Below are 12,113 nucleotides of genomic sequence, written 5' to 3'. Positions count from 1 at the left end.
TAAGTATGACATCTCATATCAACTTATTTGAGCATGGCCATGCATTTCTAGTCTCACTCAATCAAGTGCTCTAAGATATTATGCCCATTATGTAGGAGGGACTTATCCTATATCGATCAACCATATCCCTCTACACAGATCGTGGCATATCCAACATCAGCCTTTATAGAACAACCAGTGAGTTGTGTATTTTGATACAGTCAAACGTACACCGTAACTGGTTGTTCTACAAAGGCTGATGTTTGATATATCACGATCTGTGTAGAGGGATTTGGTTGATCAATATAGGATAAGTCCCTCCTACATAATGGGAGTAATATCTTAGGCCACTTGATTGAGCATGGCCATGCATTTCTAGTCTCACTCAATCAAGTGGCCTAAGATATTACTCCCAGTATGTAGGAAGGACTTATCCTATATCGATCAACCATATCCCTCTACACAGATCGTGGTATATCCAACATCAGCCTTTATAGAACAACCAGTTACGGTGTACGTTTGACTATATCAAAATACACAACTCACAATGTTGGGATTATGAAGATCTCAAGTCTGAGGATCATATACATATTAATCACTATGAGTAATGTTGTGACAATTACATAATAATCCAAGAAACATACTCATAATGTGTCAATCCAATATGTTGTTCTCTAACACACATATTCATCCATCGATCTTGACATTCTATATCAACGTCAAATCTTTATCATCAATCAACTACATGTTAGTCTTCATGCATTATTGTTGTCCTAGCCAACAATTATACTTGACTAAGGACCTTTTAAGAATAATCATATTATTCTGAGGACATTATTATAAAATAGTTTATTTATGTACACAGAAAAGAAACTGAAATGATAATGGTAATGCCTTATATTAATAAACATGATAAATCAAGTATGTTATTACAATTATCTCATGATTCATCTTTGAGCATACTCTAACAAAAATGACTGAGACCTATATAGATTGGCATGAGAAGTTACCATTTGCCCTTTATGCTTATCGAATGTTTGTCAGGACTTCCACTGGGGCAACGCCGTTCTCTTTGGTTTAGGGAATAGAGGCAGTGCTGCCAATTGAGGTTGAAATTCCCTCTCTCCGAGTTTTGTCAAAACTAAAGCTAGACGAAGCTGAATGGATTCTATCCCGATATGATTAGCTGAACTTGATCGAAGAAAAAAGGTTGAGAGCTATCCGTCATGGTCAAATGTACCAGAAGCGAATGATACAAGCTTACAATAAGAAAGTTTGCCCTAGAGAATTCCATGAAAGAGATTTGGTACTGAAGAAGATCCTTCCTATATAAAAAGACTTTAGAGGAAAGTGGATGCCAAACTGGGAAGGACCTTATGTGGTAAAGAAGGCCTTTTCTAGAGGAGCGTTAATTTTGATCGAGATGGATGGAAAGAGCTTGCTTAGTCCTGTGAATTCAGATTCGATAAAAAAAGTACTTCACCTAAAAAAAAGGAGAGGCCAAGGTGAAAACTCATGAAGGGCGCTTTAAGCCTAAAGGGGTTTTGAATTGAAAACCTGGAAAAAAAATGGGCAATTCAAATTGTGATCAAATGTAAGGCATGCATTATTTTTACTATGCCCGAACTAACAAGAAGGAGAAATGATGCATCTCGGGACATCAACAAAATACTCTGAATCTCCTGGACACATATCAAGCTCAAAGTGGCCCTCAAGAAGTTTGTACAGAGAAGCTCATGCTACGATATCTGGGGCACCTATTTCCATTTCATTCATCTTATATTTCGGTGAAATATGCTATCTTGATTTTCATTTTGTAATCCTAACAAAATTTGCTATCTTGATTAATTAATTTATTTCGAGCTCAACTCTCAACAAAATTTCATCTTGTCCATTGTGATAATCTTTTTCAAGCATTTTTCATTGAAATAACGATTAATGGACTGACAATATTCAAGAAGAAGGAGTTCTGCATGTTACTCTGAAAGCTTTTAAATAGTACGAGGACCTGAAACAGAGTTATTGTTTAGAACTAACCAACTTAAGGGTTAGAAGCATTGGAGAAAGAATAGTCTAAATTGAGACTATTTCTTTGGTTTTTCTGTTAAAGATACCAACTGAACAAGAAGACATCGGTGATAGAACCTTAATGAACAACGAGTAATGAGAACCCAAACATTAAAAAGGGATCATTCTCATAACATTCTACATTCATGCAAATATCATTCATACATATCTAGTTAGGAGTATTTGATTCATTCTGATCATGACATCCTAATCACTAGGCATAATTAGGTTCATAAAATGGAGTCTACAGGTCATGTTAACTAGAGAACAGACCAGTGAAACCACAAATCCTATACCCCTAAATTTGTAGTGGGATGGATTGAAGTTATTATGGCAAATCTTATCTCCTGAAGTTGCAGTGAAGCAGATCGAAGCCCCTAGTCTTATCTCCCTGAAGTTGCAGTGGAGTAGACTGAAGATAGCGAATCTTATTTCCCTAAAGTTGCAGTGGAATAGATTGAAGCTATAAATTACAGATCTTATCTCTCTGAAGTTGCAGTAGAGCACACCGAAGATAGCAAACCTTATCTCCCTGAAGTTGCAGTGGAGCAGGTTGAAGATACCAATCTTATCTCCCTAAAGTTGCAGTGGAGCAGATTGAAGCTATTAATCCTATCTCCTTGAAGTTGCAGTGGAGCGGATTAAAATGATGAATCCTATACCTCTAAAGTTACAGTAGGTCGGATTAAATCGACCATGACAAGTCTTATCTCCCTGAAGTTGTAGTGAAACAGACTGAAGATAACAAACCTTATCTTCCTGAAGTTGCAGTGGAGCAGGTTGAAGATACGAGTCTTATCTCCCTGAAGTTGTAGTGGAGCAGACTGAAGATAGCAAACCTTATCTTGCTGAAGTTGCAGTGGAGCAGGTTGAAGATACAAGCCTTATCTCCCTGAAGTTGCAGTGGAGCAGGTTGAAGATACCAATCTTATCTTACTAAAGCTGCAGTGGAGCAGATTGAAGCTATTAATCCTATCACCCTGAAGTTGCAGTGGAGCGGATTAAAACGATGAATCCTAAACCTCTGAAGTTGCAGTGGGTCGGATTAAATCTACCATAACGAGTCTTATCTTCCTAAATTTGTAGAGGAGCGGACTGTAGATACCATCTTATCATGTCCAACCTTATCTCTCTGAAGTCATAATGGAGCAAGTTGAAGCGACAAGTCTTATCTCCCTGAAGTTGCAGTGGAGCAGGCTAAAACTATGAATCTTTTCCCCCTAAAGTTACAACAGAATGGATTGAAGCTACGAGCCGTATTTCTCTGAAGTACAGTGGATTGAATCAAAACAGCAAGACATAGTAGACTGGAAGGAGTACCAAAGAAGTCAAGACTTGGTGAGACCGGGCAAAATTGTCCCTTCAAAAGTCTTTACTCTATTCTCGTTACACGACAATGAGCAAAGAGAGGCAGCTGTAAGATCCAATTTCTGCCTGGGCCCAAATATTAAAAAAAATAAATAATAGTTCAATTACAAAGGAAAAATAACAGGCCCAATGTAGGCCATGGCCCAAAATAAAAAAACCCCTAGCCCACAAAACTTAAAAACATTTTCAAAAGAAAGGAGCAGAAACCCTAAGGTGCGCAGTACGCTGCTCTACCTCCTCGCGCGCACCGCAGCCGTCATTTACCTATCACCGCTCCTCCACGCCTCGAAACCCCTGTAAAAATTGAATGCAACAATAGAGCATGCTAACAGTAATGGCAGTAAATATAGGCAGATAAAGGAAAATTTAATGGTTGGATCCAGCTATAAAGGCCTAGATCTTCTCTCTGTAATTTTTTACACACATCAGTCAATCGAAAATCAGAAATCAAAATTCTAAAGGTTGATTTTAAACTATTCTCTACGTTTATTTATTTATTTATTTATTTATTTAAAAAAAAACCCATTTTAAAATAATTAGCAAAGAAAATAAAAGGGAAAGAGTTACCTGAATCGGCCCTTAAACCCGTTGTCGATGGTCCTTTCCCGTCTTCAGATTCGGGCTCGGAAGAAGGCCAAAGACTTTGTTTTCTCATCAGTTCCCCCTTCCAAAGTTCGGACCTTTGAATATGCTTCGATGTACGGATTGGGAACTCCTTCGCTCAACACCGGCCACAGACCATGGCGACGATTAGGATCGGCCGAGGAATGGGGTTGAGAGGATTTGAGATCCTTAGTTTTTTGAAAAAAATAAGGGCTGATTTCTTTTTTTTAGGGTTTTAATTTTTCTATTTATATAAGAATCTATACGACGCCGTTTTGGGTCGAATAACAATTGCCAAAACGACACCGTTTGGCCTAAGACCTGAAGACCCGACCCGCATTCATGGGATCCTCGTGTTTTCTGATGTGAAGGGATATTTATGCATGCAATCCCTCCACCTTTGCAACGTAGCGCAGTCTGATTCTTTTTAGTTCTTTTGGAATTGGGCCACAAATTTTGCTTCTGTTTCAATTCCGTCCTTGGACCATGTATAATCCCTCGCTTGAAACGTTGCGTTTCTGGACTGGGGAATATTTCTCTGCATACCCCTTGCGCTTTGAGCGTGCTTCATTTCGGTCCCCTAGCAACCTATTTTATTTATTTTCAATTTAAACCTCGATTTTTGGCCTGATTTCAATTCGGTCCACAACTTGTTTTTATTCATTTACTTATTTATTTTTATTTCATTGTTTTTTTACTATTTCCTTTTTATATATATATATTTTAAAAAAAGAGGTTTCAAAAAAAATTTCGATTAATGTTTATTTACTCATTTTTTTAATTTTAATTGATTTTACACTATTATTTGTTTTATTTATTATTCCTTTTTTATATATTTATGGGTTTATTTGCTTTTTTTTGCCATTATTATTGTCATCTCATTGATCATATATTTGTTAATTTTAAAATATTTCTAAGATATAGATACATTAGTATTATTTTGTTGTTGTTGTTATTATTGTGATTGTTAGATTGTTATTTGCATTATTATTATTCATGCATGATAGCATTAAGGTTTATTAATATCAATAATGTATATGTGTTTCATGATGCATATCGTGTCATAATTATTGCGATTGTATGTCGTATTATTTGTTGTTGGTCACGTGCGACCCTTGTTATTTATTTTGAACAATTTCTCCTTTCATAAAATCAAGTGTACAAATGCCATCTATATATTTCATTAGCTTTCCTCGAATACAACAAAAAAAAAAGAAATTTCAAAATGAGGTTATATTTCACATTTTGGTAAATCTGAGAAAATCGTACCCTAACTTGCGGGGTTTCGTTTGTCTCGTTAAACCTAAATGACAAAGTATCCTTTTTAAACTTCAAAAATAATAAAAGAAAATTTTTTATAAGGTGACATTTCGTGTCTTGGTAAGTTGAGAAACTGTACCTTAACTTACGGGGTTTTGATTTTTCTCATTAAACCTAAATAGCGAAATGTTCTCCTAAATATCCAAATTTGAATTTCCAATAAGTTTTTTTAAGACAAGTTTATTCTTTTGAGTTTCGAATATTGCGTCCTAACTTACGGGACGTGATATTTTGTAGTTTAGAGACGATCAGGTCTTTAACCCTCCTATAAATTACTCAAATAATTCCAAAGTATACATCATTAAAAAATGATCATATTTTTAAAATCTTTTCAAAATTTCAACTTTCGACATTTATACATTTAGTAATCAATTAGGTACCAATTTTTGGGCGCATTGAGGGTGCTAAACCTTCCTCATGCGTAATCGACTCCTGGGCCCGATTTCTTAAATCATCGTAGACCAAAATCATTGTTTTGATAAATTGAAATATTTTATTAAAGCAACTATTACGAGGTGATCCGATCACACCTAAACAAAGATTGGTGGCGACTCCATTTTCATTTTTTCAAATTTAAGTCGACCCCGTTTTACAAAAAAAAAGGTTTCGACAGGATTAATCTAATAACCCCTTCAATCAACCTTGATTTCACCTAGAGGCTATCCAAAACTACCAACCAAACAATGAAAGAATGTTAAGGGAAAGTTAGATTTCCACATACCAGTCTATGCCAAACAACTTTTTTCCTTTTGGGGCCTTATCTTCTTGGAAACTTGATTTTCCTTGTAAGTGGATTGGAAACCACCACACAATGTCAACAAACTTCTAGTTTTAACAATTTCTCCCAAGATTAGCAATGCCAACAAACTTCTATCCAGGCCACCCATAATAAGCTTGATTTAATCCAAATAGTCCAAAGATTACCAAGAACACAAGCTTTATTCTAGAAATTTGGTCGTCCAACTTTTGATCAGGTGAGTAAATCTAAGATTTTAGTCTTATTAGTTAAAAAATTTTCTAATTTATTTTCAATAAAAGAGTAAAGGTAAAATTGAATAAAAATGTAAAAATTGAAGGCTAACTTTATTATTATACCTTATAAACACCAAAACAAACATTTAACTGTGCAGTTTTAACGAATGGGTTATTTTGCTCACTCATCTGACATATAAGAACTAATTTTCCCATATTTTCAATATAAAGTCTAAAATGAAGCCAAGGGATAATACAAAAAGTTTTGTGGTGCTTTTACCTACTTTGGGTCTTCACCTAACTAATACAAAAGGCCTTGATTTATTTTAACAATTACTTTTTAACTTTACTTTTACTTATAATTTTTTGGAGACTTAGTTTATATATATATATGGCTGAATTAGGAGTATATGCCATTCTTTTATTGGCCAATTAGGCCGTTGTTTTTTAAATTTAGGGAAATAGGCTAGTTTTGGAGTGTCATATCTCATATTTTTTATTAATTATTCCGTTAATTCATAAACAAGCAAGTATATAGTCAAGTGGAAATGAGCGTAATTAAATTCTTAAAGATCCAAGGTTAAATTCCATAAAAAATTTAAAAATTATGGTTAAACCCCCCTTAGCCATCCACCTCAATTTCCTATAGCCTTATAGGCAAGGATTTCATTCCTTTTTAACTAGTCAACATTCCTTGTATAGCCCCCTTTTCATTCCCTTGATCCACCTTTTGTGCCTTTGTCCCCCTTGTTGCAGTTTACATCATCCTTCTTCAACCACCATTGTTTTTACTTTTTGCCACCATATCACCACCATTCGCCACCAGTTCTTCACCAAATCACAACCACAAAACCACTAAAACCAAATCACAACCACAACCACTAAAACCTTCTCTCTTTTCCATGCCCCCTCCTCACTCACCATTGCCGCACCACCACTACTGTCGTGCTGCCGTCGCACCACCACCGTGTTTCTATTTTTTCTCCATTTCTCTTTCTTTTTTCATCCACTTGTTGGTAATGGAATTTTTATTCATTTCAACATCTACAAATCGGTTAGAAAGGAATTTTGAATATCCTTTTTACTAATCCATTCTATTCAATTTTACTATTTTGTTAGCCATCGTTCCTCCTCCATAAGTTGAACAACCATGGAATCAATGACTCTTTTAATTATTGGAACTACTGTAAGTAAACTTTGAAGTTTTTGATATCAATCTTTTCCTTCCATTTCTTAAGGTCAAATCTAATAATGATTTTACATACTTGTGAAGTGTTCTTCTTCGTACCACTTGGATCCGTATTCTCGGCTTAGGTAAAAGTACTCTCACTTGAAAGATAGATAAGTAAGTCATCTCATCTGACTTTCGTTATGAGGCTTCACTGGATCGATTTAGTGTTTTAACGTGGTATTGATTTATTAATAAAAGGATTCAAGATCGAATTTCTTCCCTTGGAATTGGAATTGAAATTGGAATTGGAATTGGAATCGAGTTATCGGATCTACCAAACGAGGTGTTTAACTTATCATAAAATTTAATTATGGATTTATTGATAAAAATAAGTATAACACCCCAAACCCGGTCTAAACATTATGACCGAATCTGGTGATGTCACATTGTCACACCTCTTACCCGTATTCGACGTCGGAATAGGGTACGAGGCATTACTAGAAGACATACATTTGCATACGTATTAAACTGAGTTACAAAATTTCATCCAAATTAAAACTTTCAAATTTTTAATGTGCTTTTATAATTCTTTACAACATATCCTCAAAATATTATATTCATAACAAATAAGGCCTACGAGACCCGATATTTGCTCATGTAATTCAAAGCTTCATTTCTATTTCATTCAATTCACAATTTCCCATATTCACAATTCAAATCAATTTCTCAATCCAATATATATATTTCAATCATCTAAGAATATATTTCAAGTTACACGAACTTACCAGGCTAAATTGTAGAAATACCAAAATTTAGGGACATTTTGGTAATTTTCTATTTTCCTCAAATTTCCACCCAATCTTGATATAAATTAATATTTCATTAAATTTATTAATTTAAATAATAAAACAATTCATTTCATGCAATTTGGTCACTTTTTGACATTTTTACAAAATTACCCTTAAAATTTTACTTTTATTCAATTTAGTCCCTAAACCTAAAACATGTAAATTAGATATTTTCAAATAAACTCATATTAGCTGAATATTCACATATATTTTTCCTCCTCCTCCACTCCATTCCACATCCTTGATATATACATAATACCACTATTAACTTGTTTACTCATAACAAGCTGTTCACTTGCGTTATAGTCACTAAATTAATTATATCTTAAGCTACAGAACTCCAAATTGAGATCCAAAAATTTTATATAAAACTAGAATCACATATATTATTACCATAAAAGTTTTAGAATTTTTTATTTATCCAATAAGTATATTTATTCTTTAAATTTTCCCCTATTTCACTGTTCGACAGTTCCGACCCCTCTTCACTAAAAATTAATTATCTTTTTGTACAGGATTAAGATGATGTTTTTGTTTGTTTCTATTAAAAATAAACTCATGAGGGATTTTAAAAATATAAATTATAACCCATAATTATTTTTTACAATTTTTAATTATTTTTCCAAGTCAGAACAGGGGAACCTGAATTCATTCTGACCTTATCTCACAAAATTTATTATATCTCATGATTTAAAATTCCATTACTTACACCATTTCCTCTATGAGAAACTAGACTCAATAATATTTATTTCCATATTTTATTCATACTCAATTCTATTTCCACAATTTATGGTGATTTTTCAAAGTTAACCTACTGCTGCTGTCAAAAACTGTTTTAGTGCAAAATGTTGATTACTAGGTGTATAACTCCCTTATTCCCTTCCTCTATAATATTTCCCATCACTTTCACTTATTTCTCTTCACTAATATATCAATAAAATAAGACCTTATATAATAAAACTCTACTATAACATTATTTCCATGCTTTTTCATTAATATCAAAATTAAAAATATATTGAAATCTTGATGTTCTTACCTTGTGCTATTGATTTCAATCTTTAACTTGATTTTCTCTCTCCTCCAGCTTCTATTTCTTGAATCTAACTTGATATTCTAGCTCCTCATTGTCTCCTTGTTATTCTTCTCTCTTAGAAGCTATGGAAATTCTTTTGATTTCTAGGTGAAAATGGTAAATTTTTGGTGGAATGACCAAATTGTAAAAAAGCAAAACTTTCTTTCTTCTCCTCTCTTCTCACGTTAGTTGCGTGGAAATATGGTGGAATGGATGATTCTTCATCTTCCTTTTCTTATATATACTAAATAAAATACTAATAAAATAATAAAATATCATTTAAAAATGAAATTAAAATATTAATAAACTAATATTTATTTATTTAATTAATATAAAATATCTCCAACATCATCATTATCTTCTAGATTTCTCTCTCTTCTAATTGACCATTTTTCCCTTTATAATCTTTAAAAATTCCATCCTTGAGTCATCACTTAATTTGTTAAAATTGTGATTTAGTCCCTCGAAATTCTTCACCTTTTCAATTTTGTCCTAATTCGTCCATTTTCCTTAGTTTCTAGATTATTCCACCCTTAAAATATTTACACTATTGGTCCTTCAACTTTTTTGTATTTACACTTTAATCCCTCAAATTTTGAGTATTTACTCTTGGGCAACAAAACTTTTCTCACTTTTGCGATTTAATTCTTTCTTGAATTAATATGTCATAATATAATTCCCAATGTTGACATAACTCAAAATTTCTCTTTTTATCACTTTATTTCCTTATTTTACTATCAATGATACCTACTTTCTTACTGTAGTAATTTTCGGGGTATTGCAATAATAATATTTATTAAGATTAAAACTTTGATTAAGATCTATTTTTAATATCCTTTTTACTATCCTTTTTACTAATATCCTTTTTACTAATCCATTTTTTTTAATTTTACTTTTTTGTTAGCTATCATTCCTCCTCCATAAATCGAACAACCACGCAATCAAGGACTCTTCTAATTCTTGGAACTATTGTAAGTAAACTTTGAAGTTTTCGATATCAATGTTTTCCTTCCATTGTTAAATTCGAATCTAATAATGATTTTACATTCTTGTGAAGTGTTCTTTTTCATATTCTTGCCTCAGGAAAAAGTACTTTCAGTTGGAAGATAGATAAGTAAGTCTTCTCATTTGACTTTCGTTATGAGACTTTGATAGATCAATTTAGCATTTTAACATGGTATTGGTTTATTAATAAAAGGATTCAAGACCAGATTTCTTCCCTTGGAGTTATAATCATAATTGGAATCGAGTTATCGGATCTATTGAACGAGGAGTGGATTTAACATATCAGAAAATTTAATTATGGATTTATTAATAAAAAGAAAAATAATATTCATTAAGATTTAAACTTTAATTAAAATCTATATGTTGTGAAATATTGAGGATATATTAATTATTCCAAAGTGATGCTAAATCCGAAAAAAGGGAAAACACAAGTAACTATTTCGAATTGACTATTTTGAATTGACTATTTTGGTGAATGTATGCTATAAGTGATGTGATTAAATGATTAATGTGAAATAATGTGTATATACCAATTCTCATGACATGTGATTTTATGGTGAAATTGATTATGCATGATATATATATTTTAATCAGGCCATTGTTTTATTAAGTGAGATTTGATTTGCATGCTATGCATGCCGACTATGATAAACTGAGATTTGAGTTGCATGTTAAGCATGCCGACTATGTTGACCTTAGATTTGGTTCGCATGTTAAGCATGCCTACTGAAGACTACTGTTCATATGCTATATCACATGTAAGGGGTTGGGATGATTATGAAAGGAGTAAGACTTGGTAGTTTTACACCAAAATTGAGTGGCTTGTCCACAATGCTATGAGTGGCTTGTCCACAACACTAACATGCCACTTAATAACACTCCACATTATGGCCAAGCCACTCAATATAGCAGTAAAGTTTCACGGTGTGGTTAAACCACTCATTTACATACAATGCTATGAGTGGCTTGTCCATAATGCTAACGAGTGGCTTGACCAAAAAAATATTGAGTGGCTTGGCCACAACAGGGAGTGATATTGAAAGGCATGTTAGCATTGTTGACAAGCAACTCAATTTTGCAGTAAAATTGCTAAGTCTTCATCCTTTCATAATCATCCCAACCCTATGCATATGATATGACATATGAACAATATTTTTTAGTAGGCATGCTTAACATGCGAATCAAATCTCAGTTTATCATAGTCGGCATGCTTAACATGCAAATCAAATCTCAGTTAATAAAACAGTGACATGATTAAAATATATATATCATGCAAAATCAATTTTGCCATAAAATCACATGTCATGAGAATTGGTATATACACATCATTTCACATTAATCATTTAATCACATCACTTATAACATATTTTCACCAAAATAGTCAATTCGAAATACTTGTGTTTCCCTTCCCTTTTTTTTTTTGGTTTTAGCATCTCTTTTGAATAGTTAATATATCCCAAATATTTCACAACATATAGATCTTAATCACAGTTTCAATCTTAATAAATATTATTATTTTATCAAAAAATTCATAATTAAATTTTCTGATAAGTTAAATCCACACCTCGTGTAATAGATCCGAAAACTTGATTCCGATTCCAACTCCATGGGAAGAAATTAGGTATTGAATCCATTTATACCATGTTAAATCTCTAAATCAATATATTAAAGTCTAATAACGAAAGTCAAATGAGAAGACTTACTTATA

General features: G+C 32.8%; 1 long non-coding RNA gene across 1 annotated transcript; it reads left to right on the top strand.

The window, feature by feature from the left end:
* The first annotated feature begins 7,119 nt into the window (after nucleotides 1-7,119).
* Nucleotides 7,120-7,767, top strand: LOC121224080 (uncharacterized). The gene is made up of 2 exons (XR_005921552.1): nucleotides 7,120-7,495; nucleotides 7,583-7,767. It is a non-coding gene; the product is annotated as an uncharacterized lncRNA (long non-coding RNA).
* Nucleotides 7,768-12,113: the final 4,346 nt, after the last annotated feature.

This window comes from Gossypium hirsutum, chromosome D12 (assembly GCF_007990345.1).
Source record: "Gossypium hirsutum isolate 1008001.06 chromosome D12, Gossypium_hirsutum_v2.1, whole genome shotgun sequence".
Classification (NCBI taxonomy): domain Eukaryota; kingdom Viridiplantae; phylum Streptophyta; class Magnoliopsida; order Malvales; family Malvaceae; genus Gossypium; species Gossypium hirsutum.
This window is presented reverse-complemented; position numbering and strand designations above follow the sequence as displayed.